Here is a 14615-nt window from a genome sequence, read left to right on the forward strand (position 1 = left end):
CTCCGCAGTCCCGGGCCAGCCCCGCCCCGCCCCGCGGCGCAGCTGGGAAGCCCGCAGGTGGCGGCGGCGCCGGGGCTGCTAAGCCGCGCTCGCCTTCTGGCGCGCCCCCTTCCCACGCTCTTTCGGAGAGAACCACACCTTCCTGCTTTCTGTGCCTCCCCAGCCTCAGCAAAACGCTCAAGGACTGGGCCGCGCTCCGCTTCCCACAACGGTGTGCTGCTGCGAGACCGAGCGCGTTCCAGAAACTCTCCACTGTGATGCAAGCCCCACATTTTACAGGTGAAGAAGCCAAGACCCAGATTGCTTAAAGATCTGACCTTTGCCAAGCAGTGATACAAAAATGCGAATGGACACGGGGGAATGTATCCCTAAATATTATCAGCTGCTGCAGACCCAGATGATTATTGGCAGCCCAACTTGAAGCTTTACGTGCAGGTTTTCTAGGCAAGGTCAGCAACGTACTGAAAGGGTCCCTCGCCTTGATTGACTTTAACTGTGTTCTCAGCGTCACAGTTTGGCCGTTCCATCCCTTCCTCTTCTCCAATTTCCTCGACTAATGATGGGGTACCTCTGGATCTGGTAAGTTGAAAATGCATTTAATACACTTATCCAGCATCGTAAGTGAAAAACGGAATGGTTGTACATGGGTTGTTTACCCTGGTGATTGTAGGGCAGAGTTGGAGTTGCAGCTGCTGCTGCAAGCATCACAAAAGAATACTGTACCACTTTTTACGTTGCTTGGGGAAAGATCAAAATTCAAGGTATGATTTCCACTGAATGGGTATCGCTTTTGCTCCACTGTAAAGTAGAAAAATTATAAGTTCAATTGAAAATCGGGAACTGTCTGTAGTGAATATAAGCCTAGACAGTTTCTCATATTGGTTTAACCCCAAAGAGCCGCAAAGCCAGCAATCTATGCTGAAAATCACCACTGTTGTCTTTTCCACGGCTACTTTCCCATATATCCATCCCTAGAAATTTCATATGTCTTAGGTGCAACAAAATTTTTCATGGGTAGTTTATCAATAAAACATGTATACATGTATATCTACAGCAGTTACTGGTACAGAATAACAATTCATTTCTCCATGGTGGTCAGATCTGGGGTTGTATAAAAATATGATATGTATAAAGAATGAGATGGCAGTCTCTTTTTAGGGTGTATTAGCCCCACAGGTTTAGCTTGAAGGAGAGCAGTGCCCACCTGAAAACAGGTGTCGGTAGTTGAGGGGATGGGGTGGAAACAGCACCTGAACATAGTCTCTGAAAGTGGTGCCTCTTAACAGTTTTTTCAGGTATTGGTTAACATGGTCGTTGTTAAAACTTTGGTGAAAATATCTTAGCAGAAGGAGTATGAACATAAGACCATGAGATATGTAGAGAAAGTAAGGGTGGTATCTCTTTTATATGTTTGCTGTTCCACCAGGAATACTCTGTACCCTCCAAATTTGGTCTTCCTTCATCCATTCCCTGAATGCTTCGTGAATGCCTACTCTAGGTACCTGGTAATGTTCTCGGGGGCTGGGAATAAAGCCACATGCAATTCAGATAGGATCCCATATTCAGGTATGCCTGCTCTTAGAAAGCACATACTATAGGGTCCAACATGGTAGAAGAATTTTATACTGTATCTTCAAAATACTAGAGCGCCTGCTCCATGAAAGAAGAATTAGATTTGTTCTGAGTGGCTGAGACAGCTGATGGGAGACTTAGGGGTAGAAACTATAGGGAAACAGATCTGACTCACACATGGAAAAACTTTGGATGGTTATCGCCATTTGACTATGAACTGGCAGCCTTAGCGTACCCGGGGTTCTTGTCAGTTACCATTAGCGTCTAGAGCAGTTTTGTAATGACACTACAGGGAGAATTATAGGAAAGCAGCACGGTGTAATGAAAAGAGCCTAGCGTCTGGTTTCAAATCCTGGCTCTGCCATATACTAGCTCTGTAGCCTTGAGTGAGTTACTTAAACTCTCTGAGCTTTAGCCTCCTTACCTATAAAGGGGGAGTAATACTATCTCCTTCAGTGACTGTGATATACATAGTGTAGCTGTTTATGTTAGCACAATGTCCAGGATGTACTAGACCCTCAGTAAATGGCATCTTTTTTAAAAAATCATTGTTGCTGGTTTTTTTTTAATTATTTCTTTATTAGGATTTTATCAGAACCACTCATACACATGTTTTGCCTAAAGCCAACTTTACCAAAGGTTTGGGATAAAACAATTTAAAATTAAATATTAGTCATCCTTAAAATAGTCTCTCAACCATTTCTGCTACTCTGCTGCACCCTCCTGTTTGGTTGCCTCCCCCCTTTTCCTTTTAGATCACTCCCTGAGCTCCAAAATCTTAACTAGTAAGCACAGTATTATTCAGCTCCCTTGACCTTGTTTGCAACTCTGCTGCTTTCCACCTGAGCATGTCAAGGTACTCAGCTGAACGGTATCACGTTTTGCTTTTTGGTCAAAGGCTTACTGTCTAGAAGCCGGAGAGAACATTAGATTTTTTTTTTTTTCAGTTATCTGTTATCATGATGGTTGTTAAGACGATGGTAAAAATACCTTAGAGGAAGCGGTTGTAGGGAAGGAAAAAAATGCCCTTCCCTGTCAGGTTTCTCCAGCTGTTTTAGGAATTAAATTGACATGAGACAGATTAACAGAAGAAAAACCCAAGATTTATTATGTGCACATGGAGACCCGATAGTGAAATTGACACTGAAACAAATGGCCAAGGCAGGTAGGTTTTATACATTTTAGAGAGACAATAAATTTAAGAGGAATTGACAGGATAAAGAAAACAGATGTTTGGAAGGTTTAATTAGTAAGGAATTCTAAGAATTTGGGCTGAGGCTGTAGATTAGTAAAAAGGAACAAGGTTTGTTTCTACAGCTTTAAAGTCTCTGGTGATATGATGTCTTTTTACTTCTTAGTACAGGGAGGGTACCTTTCACATGGAAGATTTACTTCCTGCCTTTAGGGGGTACAGGGGAAGGTCTGTCCTTCTCCTGGCTGTTTCCCAAGTAGCTTTAATTCAAAATAATCAATATGCCATTGTGGCATATTTTAGGGTGGCCTGCCTCGGGCCTCTCCAGTTCTCTCTGAAACTTCCCTGGAAGTCTGACATAGGAAAAGCTGAGCTGGTGACTATGGAGAGAGAAACTGAGTTAGTAAATGAGTGGTAAGGGATCTGCAAAGAGAAAAAGGCACATAGATTAGAGGGAGGATGGACAAACAGAGAAGAACAAGTCAGAGCCCATTTCCCACACCCCATTAAACTAGCCCGCCAGCCCCAGAGATCAGTCCAATAAAGTGTCCGTGCTTCATTTACCTGCTGAAAATATTAATCCTTTCTTGTAACAGATTGAAGTTAGGTATTACTTGTCCCATTTGGTTTACACGGAAGGAACATTTTTTCACCAGTTACTGCGTAAGTTCCCCCTTGCTTCACTGCCAGCGTATATCGGGCATGATGATTTCGGAGTATCATAGGGGCTAAGCTGTTAACTTCTGACTGGAGTAGTTTCAAAGTTTGTGTAATGGTATTGAACTCTTTTTCCACTACATAGAGAGACTTAGGATTGCCTTTTCTAATTCATGACCTCCAAGATTTGGGAATAAAAACCCTAAATGCTGAAAAGAAGGCGGACTTGTGATGTACAAGCAGAATTTCTATGATTTTTCAACGATCATATTTATGTGGCATAATTTTATGAACAAAGGACCCAAGTTTGTACGTTGGCATTTAAGCTGGAGTGTTTAGTGACAGAAGGAGCCAGGTACGAGTCTACATTGTCCTGAATATTTAGGTGGGAACCGTTTATATACTTTGCTGCCACATAAAATAAAAAGAGGGATATGATTTACAGACAAGGTTAGGTGGAAACCTGTAATTTTAAAAGGCGGGAGCATTCCATGACCTTTGCTGTTGATAATGTTAACTTCTATACATCTCTGTTTTTCATGTGCTCCTGTCAGTCTGTGAGAGCAGAACGGGTAGCTGATGTAGGTCTATAGTTTGGTTCTGGCGGCTTTGAAGCTTACTTCTGTCACCCAGCCAAGGAAATCTGCAATTTCCATCCACCCAAATATAGTTCGTGGTATTGGGCAGTCTAACAAGAGAGGCAACTGAGCGACCTCCTCTTGTACAAGGCTGATACGTAAACCACTGGGTGATTTGGCAAACTTTTATGCTAGTTATTTTTAATCTCCTTGCCAAGTTTGAAAATGCCATTTTCAGCATCAAACCAGAGAGTTTGGTTGTAATACAAGCTTGGTTTATCACCCAGGAGAAGTCTAGTAGCATGTCTGTGTGCAGTGTAAAGGGAAGAATCTTCAGCTGTTGTTTTAACCTTGACAAGGAATAGTCCTTGAGCTTCTGTAGAGATTTTCTGGGGCCCACATAACTCACCAGGAAAAAAGGCAGAGTGACTTTCTTCTGATCATGGATATCACACCTTGTTGTTTACCCTTTGCCCATGCTCAGTCCCTCAGGTGTTTCCATTGGCAGGGACATAGACCAGTTCAGGGTGTTTTTTGCATTATCTAGCTGTTGACATAGTCAACAGTCAGACTGATTAATGTTTGGTAAACTGGCATAAGTGGCTGTTTGGTCTGCAACCAACTTGTTGAAAAAGAGTTGGTAAGAAGAAGACATGGGTTGGAAAAGAGCCCACAGTGGAAACTTAGAGCGGGGAAGTAGGACAGATAGAGACAAGCATTCTCTAGAAGTCTGCCTTTTATTAAATGATTTATAAATGTGGAAAAAGTATTAGAAAGGTGTTTTGTTTTAATATCATGGGGTCTTTTTAAAAAGGAGGGGTAGGTGCAAGAGAAGTTTCTTGATCCATGGTCTTGGGAAAAGCTGTCTGTGTCATGGTGCCATCTACTTCTGAGGCCTGGGACTGGGCCCTACAAATCCTTATTTTCAGGTCAGCTGTAAGGGTCATCTCCCAGTTGTCTTGTGAGTGATGATCTGGGTCTATTTTAGTGTGGCTTGCTTGAATCCCAGGAGGATTTCTTTTCTATTTTGATGGCAGTGTAGGTGGTCAGTAGCACTTCGTAAGCTCCTTTTCAGCAAGGCAACAGTGCATGTTCTCTTCTAAAGACTTTGATGTACGTCCAGCCTCCGCGGAGGTTGAAAGGGGTGGCAAGGCTCCTCAGTTGGTGTAGGCCATGCCTCTTTTACCTGTTGGTAATATGCTTCAAGTATAGTATAGTTCTTGTATATAGTTAGTGATAGCATCAAATTTTCTTCACTTAATCCACAAATGAAAGGTTTAGAGATGTCAGAGATGCCAGTAGGCATTGGATGACCAAACGCTGGTTTTTAAAAAAGTGATCAATCCATGTCTCCCATTTGGAATATGGGCCAAGTGCAGTGCTTCTGGCCATTGAAGTACAGTTTCTTGACAAATCTTTTCTAAAGTCCTTTTTAAGTCTAGATTTTTATGTTCCATTTGCCCTGATGATTGAAGTTGATATGGGGTGTGAAATTTTAATGAATGCCCCAGAGTTTTTGCAAGCAGGTTGTTTATCTCTGCTGTAAAATGAGTCCCTTGGTCTAACTCAATCCATAAATGAATGTCAAAATGAGGAATAATCTCAGTTATTAATTTCTTTACTGCTGTTGTGACATTAGCACTTCTGGTCGGATAGCATTCAGTCCATTCACTAAACAGGCAGACAGTAGCCAAACAGGGAGAAGAGCTCAAGGCTGGGGGAAAGTCTATAAAATCCATTTGAAGTGCCACAAAGGGCAATGTGGGCTTAGAAGAACAGCTTGAGGTATGCTGATTCCGGAAGATTTACAAGGAGTGCACTGCGAAATAATTTGGTCAGAAATTTTGTGGATGCCAGGGCAGACCGGTTGTCTTTTAGTTCCTTAATTACTGTTTTTGCACATGTTAACCTAAAAAATAAATTGCCAGTTTATTTTACCAGGAAAAAATAGGTTTATGTGGGAATAGCAGAGAATTGCAATTTGGCACAAGCAGTTTATGGCAAAATTGTAGGCAAGTCTGCAGAACAAAGGAAAGCAGTGCTGTTTTATAGAGGGAGGGGGAAGTTGGGATGGCTGTTACAAACAAAAAGTCCATTGGAGTAAACTGGGTGTTTGAACTATAGTGGCTTTTCATTGGCTGATTTGTGACTGTCTCTCATTAGCTGAGCTCCTGGGATAGTAAAGTAGTTTTTACTTGCAAGGTAGCCTCTTCTGGTTGGGTCTGCAATTGAAAAGAAGTGGGAGAGTCGGAGAGCTCCCCCTGCTGAATCTCCCAACTCCATTCTAGTGAGCTTTCCCTTCATTAGTTTTCACACACCTGTCCCATTTGGTGGGAGATAAGTGCTAGCCAAAAGGTTAAAAGAAAAGGGGCTACAGTAGAATCCATCTGGTAATCATGTGCACCCTTTTGTATCCAGTTATCTTTTTCAGGTTGGAGGGCATTTGTCTGATAATTAATAATATCAGTCTGGGATAAAGGTAGGGTTAAAAATTGGGTGGACTGAGGGCAAGGTGGGGGTCTGTTTTGGGCTGCCTGTTTAGCATCTCTGTTAGCCCTATGGTTTCCTAAAGATATATCAATTTCCTTAGTATGAACTGTAGTGAATAATGGTACTTTTAGAAAGGAGGTGAATAACTTTTAATAGGTCAGCAATTATGAGCCCATTAGCAATGGGAGTATCCGCTGAAGGTAAGAATCCATGAGATTTCCATTTGGGCTTGTTTACAGTGAGCAAAGAATATGCCTCCATTGTTTTGTGTGGGGAAATTATGGCACAATCAGTGATTATGTTTCCCTGGAAATTTTGTTTACAGGAGCCATCACAAAATAGAAGTAAGTCTGGATTGTCTGGAGGGATGTCTGAGAGATCCTCTCGTGGTTTTGAGATCATACTTATAGTTGTAAGGCAATTGCGGGGAACAGTGGGGCTCTCCATTATCAGAGGGGGAGTCAGGTAGCTGGATTTAAAGTTTTTCAACGATGTAAGATGACGGGTTAGTTACAAGAGCTTATTCGTAAGTGGTCTGTCATTGTGTAGAGAGTTGCTGTAAGGGCACAGACACAGCATGGGAACACACAGGTGAACAGAGGAGCCTAATGTAAGAGTACCGGCTGTGTCCATCGAGGTGGTGGCTGCATGTAAGTATGGGGGCACACCTGATGCCACACAGTCTAATTGGCGTGAGAAATATGCACACAGGAGAGGCAAATGTCCTAGAATGCCTGCCGCAAAGCTATTATTTTCATGGCAGTATGAATGGAAGGGCTTGTCAAAATTAGGTAAGCGAGGAGTATGGACAGAGGTCATTTTAAGACTTCAAAAGAGGTTAATGCCTCTGAAGACCAGAAAATAGGCTATGGGGTGATATATCTGAGAAAAGAGCATACAAAGGTTTAACAAAAACTGCAGAGTTAGAAATCCGTTGGTGGCGGTAGCCAGCTGCCCCTAAAAATTGACTTAACTATTTTGGGGAGAGGGCTAGACAAAAGAGACTTAAGGCATCTTGGAGTGAGCTTTTGAAATCCTTCAGATAGCTCATGTTCTTTTTTTTTTTTTTTTTTTAAGATTTTTTATTTATTTATTTGACAGAGAGAAACAGCCAGCAAGAGAGGGAACACAAGCAGGGGGAGTGGGAGAGGAAGAAGCAGGCTTCCAGCAGAGGAGCCTGATGTGGGACTTGATCCCGGAACACCGGGATCACGCCCTGAGCCAAAGGCAGACGCCTAACGACTGCGTTACCCAGGCGTCCCGAGGTATCTCATGTTCTAAATAGATAACAATTGCATGTACTCACTGATGTTTAGATTTGGAGGTTTTATGGCTTTGTTCAGCTACTGCCTTTAAGTGAATTAAAGAGTTATAAAAGCTCCCTACTCGGTTTGATTACAGAGCAAAAGGTCATCAGCATATTGCACTAGGGTGGAAGCTTGGGTAAGAGTTATAGAGTCCGGTTTGGCTTGAAGGACTTGGGGAAATATTGAGAGAGACTCATTGGTAGCCTTGTGGACTGTGAGTCCGTGGCAGCTGTCTCCCATTAAATGGAAATAGAAAAAGAAATTGTGAGTCTGGGTGGGATTGAAAAGAAAGCTGAGGAAGGTGCCAAGGAATCACAAAAAAGTTTATTTTTGTCCCTTAGGTCCTTTACAAATCAATAAATTTGGTTTCCCTCTGAGTCAACCTTTGCCTTCTTTCTCCACTGGCAAGATTGAAGTGTACAGGTGAGGTAATAAAGACAAGGACGTCCCGTTTTAAGAGAGCACCTATTATGCCTGCGTTAAGAGAGCACCTATTATGCCTGCGTGGCTTTTGATTTCAACTCAGGTCACGATTTCGGGGTTGTGGGATCAAACTCCATGTCAGGCTCCATGCTCAGCACAGGCTCTGAGATTCTCTCCCTCTGCACCCCCCACCTCATGCTCCTGCGTTTGCACTCATGCTCACGTGCTCTCTCTCTTTCTCTAATAAATAAATCTTTAAAAAAAGAGGGCCTGGGGCACCTAGGTGGCTCAGTCAGTTAAGCGTCTGCCTTTGGCTCAGGTCATGATCCCAAAATGCTGGGATCGAGCCCCATGTTGGGCTCTCTGCTTAGCAGGGAGTCTGCTTCTCCCTCCCCCGTGCCCGCCGCTCCCGCTGCTTGTGCTCTCTGTCAAATAAAATCTTAAAAAAAAAAAGAAGAGGGCCTATCATAGGGTTAATTCCTTGCTGTGGTTTCTGGAGAGACGGTTTTGAGCTACTGATTGAAATGGTTTATTCCTTTTCCAAGAAATGAACCCGGGCTCATTCAAGACAGTTCAACTTCATTTGCATGTGTAGCCCAAAGGCAAATTGGACACCTTTTAAAGATTGATCCTCTTCGAGGAATTTAAGTTAAGATGAGTTCCCACTAAAGAAAGTAGGACACTTGGGATTTGGTCTAATGGTAAAGAAACAAAAATGCCTTTCTCACTGAGATGTATAGTGGCATTAAATTAACAAGAGTTCTCTACCAAGAAGGTTTGCTGGTGAACAGCTGGAAACAAGATAGGCATGATAAGTGTGAAAAGGGCCTAAGGGTCTTGGGCTGGGCTGAGATACGGGCAATGAAATAGGTTGCCCTGAGACTCTGAGAGCCTGAAGAGAATCAGAGGTGATAAATAGATCTTCGGAGCAGATGGTAGAGAAGGGCATGCCAGTGTCAATTAAGGGATCCAGTCCTGAGCCTCTACTTTATGTTTCATGGTAGATCTGGGGTGCTACTGAGGATCGGCTGTCACTTAAGGGAGAGTTGTCCCTCAGGAGAGAGAAGAATTTTCTGAGGGTTGTGGGGTTTAGGGTAATTGCTTGTTAAGCCCTCCTTTTTCTTAAGTGCAGGACAGTTTCTCTTCCAACATCTGCTTTTGTTTCTTGCAGTATCAGCAATTGTTTAGAGGCAAATAGGGAGATTTCTGAGTGGGCTCTGAGTTATTCTCAGCGTCATGCTTCACCTTTCCAAAGATTGAAGTTGCAAGGCAAGAATTACTGCTTTTGGTTCCTTGTTTTCCCTGCTTTCCTACAAACTATTTTCAAAGAACTGGGTGGGAGCCTCCATTCTTAGACTTTGCAGTTGCCCCACCCAACTGACCACATTCTTGTGGATTTGTTTTTCAAATTGGGAGGAAATTTGCCGTTACAGCAGAGATTAGAAGGTGTCTATGTTCTGAGGCTTCTGGAATGAATGCAGTGTGCCTTCGAAAAGGTTGTGTAAAATGTTCAACAAAGACTCTTCAGTGTTATCCTCCTTCCTGAGTCCATATTTCAACCTTAGACCAATTTATTTGGGAACGAAAGTCTTCCAGTATCGCTCTATTGACCCTTGAATACCAGCCTGTAGCTGAGCCATCTCCTGGTCATTCATAGGAGGGCTGGGGTGAGACTCTGTCCATCTATTACCCTTGTCAGGGAACTTTTCTCCAGGGAGAAAAGTTGGCCTGAAAACCACCTGATAATCACAGGCTGGAAGAACTCACCTTAGTAGCCAGGCAAGGTCTCTGGGAGTGAGGGGAGGTTGTGGAAGGTTACTAGTCTTTGTAATTCCTCTTTAAATTTGGTAGGATTCTTTAAGAATAGAGGTAAAGCAGCTTTACAATTTAAAAGGTCTGTTACTGTCCAGGGGACATGAATTCTTTGCAGTGAATGTCCAGGGTATATCCACAGACATTGCATAGGAATGCTTGAAACTGGCAGAGCTTGATTACAAAGCCCTGGGAAATATGAGGAATTATAAGGAACAGCAAAATGAGCTTCGTTGGACTTCCCAGGTGTTCCTGCTAGATTTACTCCCTGAGGTTCAGCATTTACTCAAGTAACCTGTTTTCCCCGGGCCTAGAGAAAAGGCCAACATGCTCTCTGTAAATCTTGCAAAGAAAGGGTAGTTAAGGTAGGCAGCTGGTTGTTTAAGGGTTCTTCTTGGGGGAAGTTGGAGTTCTAGGATTTAAGGAAATTGGTCGAGGAGATGGCACTGGGTTTTAAAGGGAAGTGTCTAGATCATGGGCCCAGAGATCCAAAAGATCTTCTAGAAGGTCAGTGATAGGGATTGGGGGATAAAAGAAGGGTATAAGAAGGAAGATTTATGTCAGATTTGGTTTCTAATTCTTGTTTTAAATCTAACTTTGGTTCTTTAATTTTATTAAGGGATTCTCTAAGGTTATCTGCTATACTTTTCATGTTTTCCTTTCAATTTGATACCCCCACAAATACCAATAAGGCAGCTGCTTGGAATCAGAGCTTTCCGAAAAAAATTTCAAATATAGAAGTTTTTCCAATTCAAAAGATCTGTCATTTGTCCATTGACATGTGGGATCACCTTAATATATTTATTCCAATAGTAAGTATATAGAAGAACCTGGAGGCAACTTTACAGGCTTAGAATAAATCTTTACCATGGATGTAAGAGGTGACCCTGGAGAGGGCCTAGATGTTGCAACCCCCCATGATCCAAAGTTCACTCCCAAATATAATCCAAGAAAGAAAAAACTTTGTTGCACAGGTGGTAAGAATGATATGGTGTGTATGGTGTCTCTGGTCTCCCGCAAATGTGAGACATAACTAGTCACAGGCCCACTAATCTGTGACACCAAGCAAGCACTACTGGAATGGGATTTCTCCAGCTCTGACAAGCAAGAAAGCTACTCTCACACCACTGGACCCTGCAGATAGAGATTCCAGTAGGCTGACATGGTAAGAAATCTTACCTTCCGCTGGCTATATGTCAGATGTCCCACAGTCTCTCAGCTGATGCAAGGTGAGCAGTTTCCAGCAAGTTAGAGTATCCTGCTAGCTATGCCAACTGTAGGGAAGGAAAAAATTTCCTTTTTTCTCTCCAAGATTCTTCCAGTTGCTTTAGGAATTAAATTGACATGAGACAGATTAAAAAGAAAAAAAAAAAACGGAAGTTTTATTATGTGTGCATGGAGGCCTGATAATGAAATTGAGACCCAAAGAAATGACCAAGGCAGGCAGTTTTTATGCATTTTAGAAAGAGACAGTAAATTAGTGAGGAATTGAAGAGATAAAGCAGATGTTTGGGAGCTTTAATTAGTAGGGAATTCTAAGCAGAGTTTGGGCTAAGGTTGTAGATTAGTAAAAAGTAACAGGTTTGTTTCTACAGCTTTCTCAACTTTAAAGTCTCTGGTGACAAGGATGTCTTTTTACTTCTTAGTACAGAGAAGGTACCTTTCATATGGGAGATTTATATCCCACCTTCAGCAGGGGTGGAGAGGGTCTGAATGTTCTTGCCCTGGCTGTTTCCCAAGTAACTTCAATTCAAAATAATGAATATGCCATTGTGGCACATTTTGGGGTGGACTGCCCTGGGCCCCTATACAGCATGAACATAAGACCATGAGATGTAGAGAAGGTGATCAAAACACAGTACCTCTTTTATATGAGCTTTACCAAAGAGGTATATTATTTAACTATGTAGATATAAAGCATACTTATATTCTAAGGTTCTGTAAAAGTCTTTATGTTTCACATACTTGGACCAGATCTTCTCAATTCACTGAGAATTTATGGTTCACGTTGGCTGGTTTGACTGAAGAAAGCGGAAATAGAAATCAAACAAGCTAGACTCTATCATGGGGCTCTCTGGCTTCATGGAGCTCAGAGGACAAGGAGAGAAAAAATCATATTTATTCTCCTGTCCCTTCCTGCCAGGCAGTGATTTGTGTCTGTCTTAGGTGTGGCCACAGCTCTCTCCCCATGCCCAGTGGGCCCAAGAGGTGGTACCAGTTTCCCTCTGTTGTTAATCGGGACGCTTCAGCATCCTGGCTACTTAACTCTGCCAACACCTCTGTTAATACTCCTTTCAGTTTCCTCTTTGAGTGTGCTATAATTTCCTGCCTCACAACCCTGACTGATACATTAGAAAGGTAATTTTTGAAAAAAGTAAAATCATGGCTTTGAAAGTAGCTATAAAATGAACATGTGATTATCACATTGTATACTTTAAATATCTTACGGTTTTGTCTGCTTTACTTCAGTAAAGCTGAAAAAAGTGAAAATGCCAAAAATTTAATTAACACATTAATTAATTGAGGGAACCAGAAAATATGTTACAACCAGTTCAGAGGAGAACTAAAAAAAATAGGAAAAGAGAAATGAATTAGCATAGGGCATCAAAATTGGTTTTTTTCCCCCTTAGGAGTAAAAAACCCTCCATCTGACTGTTTGTTTTCATGGATATAGGCAAGAATTATTTGCATTATGATTTATCTACAATTTACAGAGTTATAGCTCAAAGAAAATGAATCAGAATCGGACGCCTTAGAAAGTCACGCTGTAAGGAGTTCTTTGTATTCCCCTGGAATGTAATTTTTTTTTTCTTACATACGTTTGCCTCCTTAAGGAGAACAAAAATTCAACTGAGTACAATTTTAAAAATTTTTTTATTAATGGGGCGCCTGGGTGGCTCAGTCATTAAGCATCTGTCTTCAGCTCAGGTCATGATCCCAGGGTCCTGGGATCAAGCCCCGCATTGGGCTCCCTGCTCAGCAAGAAGCCTGCTTCCCCCACTCCTACTCCCCCTGCTTGTGTTCCCTCTCTTGCTGTCTATGTCAAATAAGTAAATAAAATCTTTAAAAAAAATTTTTTTTATTATTGAAGTATAGTTGACATACAGTATTATTAGTTTCAGATGTACAATATAGCAAATCAGCAGTTCCATACATTATGCAATGCTCACTACAGTGAGCGTAGTTACCATACATCATCACATGTTATTAGAATATTGTTGAGTATATTTCCTATTCTGTACTTTCATCTCAGTGACTTATTTTATAACCAGAAGTTTCTATCTTTTTAAAATAAAAAGATTTTATTTATTTACTGTGAGAGAGAGAGAGCCCGACGAGCAGAGGGGAGGGGCAGAAGGAGAGGGAGAAGCAGACCCGCCCCCCTGCTGAGCAGGGAGCCCGATGCCGGGCTCCATCCCAGGATGCAGGGATCATGACCTGAGCTGAAGACAGACACTTAACCAACTGAGCCACCCAGGCGCCCCTCCAGTGTTGTTATCATTGTGAACAAACTGTTATCTGTTACATCAGTAAGAAGAAAAATTAAAAAATGTTATTCTGCCTTCACTTTCTTCTTCTCCAGTGCTCTTCCTTTCTTTAAATAGATACAAGTGTCTGACATATATCATTTTACTTCTCTCTAAAGAACCTCTTTTAAATTTTCTTGCAAGGCAGGTCTACTGTCAATGAATTCCTTTAATTTTTGTTAGTCTGAGAAAGTCTTTATTTCTTCATTTTTGAAGGATGATTACTGCCTATTTTGTCCTAGGAGTTTTATGGTTCCAGGTATCATATTTAGGTCTTTAATTCATTTTGAGCTTATTTTTATGTGTGTTCTGAGGAAGTGGTCCAGTTTTATTCTTTTTTTTTTTTTAAGATTTATTTATTTATTTTAGGGAGAGAGAGACAGAGCAGGGGAAGGGACAGAGAGAGAGAGGGAGAAAGAGTCTCAAGCAGACTCCACACTGAGCAGAGCCTGACTGCGTGGCTCCATCTCATGATCCTGAGATTACGACCTGAGCCAAAATCAAGACTCCAGTGCTTAACCAACTGAGCCACCCAGGCACCCCCAGTTGTAATCTTTTTTTTTTTTTTAAGATTTTATTTATTCATTTGTCAGGTTGAGAGAGAGAGAGCAAGTGAGCGCAAGCAGGGGGAGAGTGTCAGGCAGAGGGAGAAGAAGCAGGCTCCCTGCTGAGGAAGGAGCCTGATGTGGGACTTGATCCCAAGACCCTGGGATCATGACCTGAGCCGAAGGCAGATGCTTAACCAACGGAGCCACCCAGGCATCCCATCCCCAGTTGTACTCTTTTGCACATACTTGTCCAGTTCTCCCAACATCTTTTATTGATGAGACTGTCTTCTCCCCATTGTGTATTCTTGCCACCTTTGTCATAGATTAATTGGCCATATAATCATGGGTTTGTATTCGGGCTCCCCATCCTGATATATTGATCCATGTATCTGTTTTTGTGCCGGTACTATACTGTTTTGATTACTACAGCTTTGTAGGATAGCTTGAAATTTGGGATTGTGATACCTCCAGTTTTGTCCTTTCTCAAGATTGCTTTGGCTGTTTGAGGG

At 42.0% G+C, this 14615-nt stretch overlaps 1 long non-coding RNA gene across 2 annotated transcripts in view; it reads left to right on the plus strand.

Annotated features, from left to right (window-relative positions):
- LOC117801095 overlaps positions 1-14615 on the plus strand; it is a 38493-nt gene that overhangs the window by 563 nt on the left and 23315 nt on the right. Inside the window, exons 2-3 of one of the 2 annotated variants that reach the window (XR_004623493.1) lie at positions 164-579; positions 7591-8219. This is a non-coding gene — a long non-coding RNA (uncharacterized LOC117801095). Of the gene's footprint in view, positions 1-163; positions 580-7590; positions 8534-14615 lie in introns of those variants that run through there. The other variant, XR_004623492.1, reaches the window with a different exon arrangement.

The sequence above is a fragment of the Ailuropoda melanoleuca genome, chromosome 2, assembly GCF_002007445.2.
Source record: "Ailuropoda melanoleuca isolate Jingjing chromosome 2, ASM200744v2, whole genome shotgun sequence".
Taxonomy (NCBI): domain Eukaryota; kingdom Metazoa; phylum Chordata; class Mammalia; order Carnivora; family Ursidae; genus Ailuropoda; species Ailuropoda melanoleuca.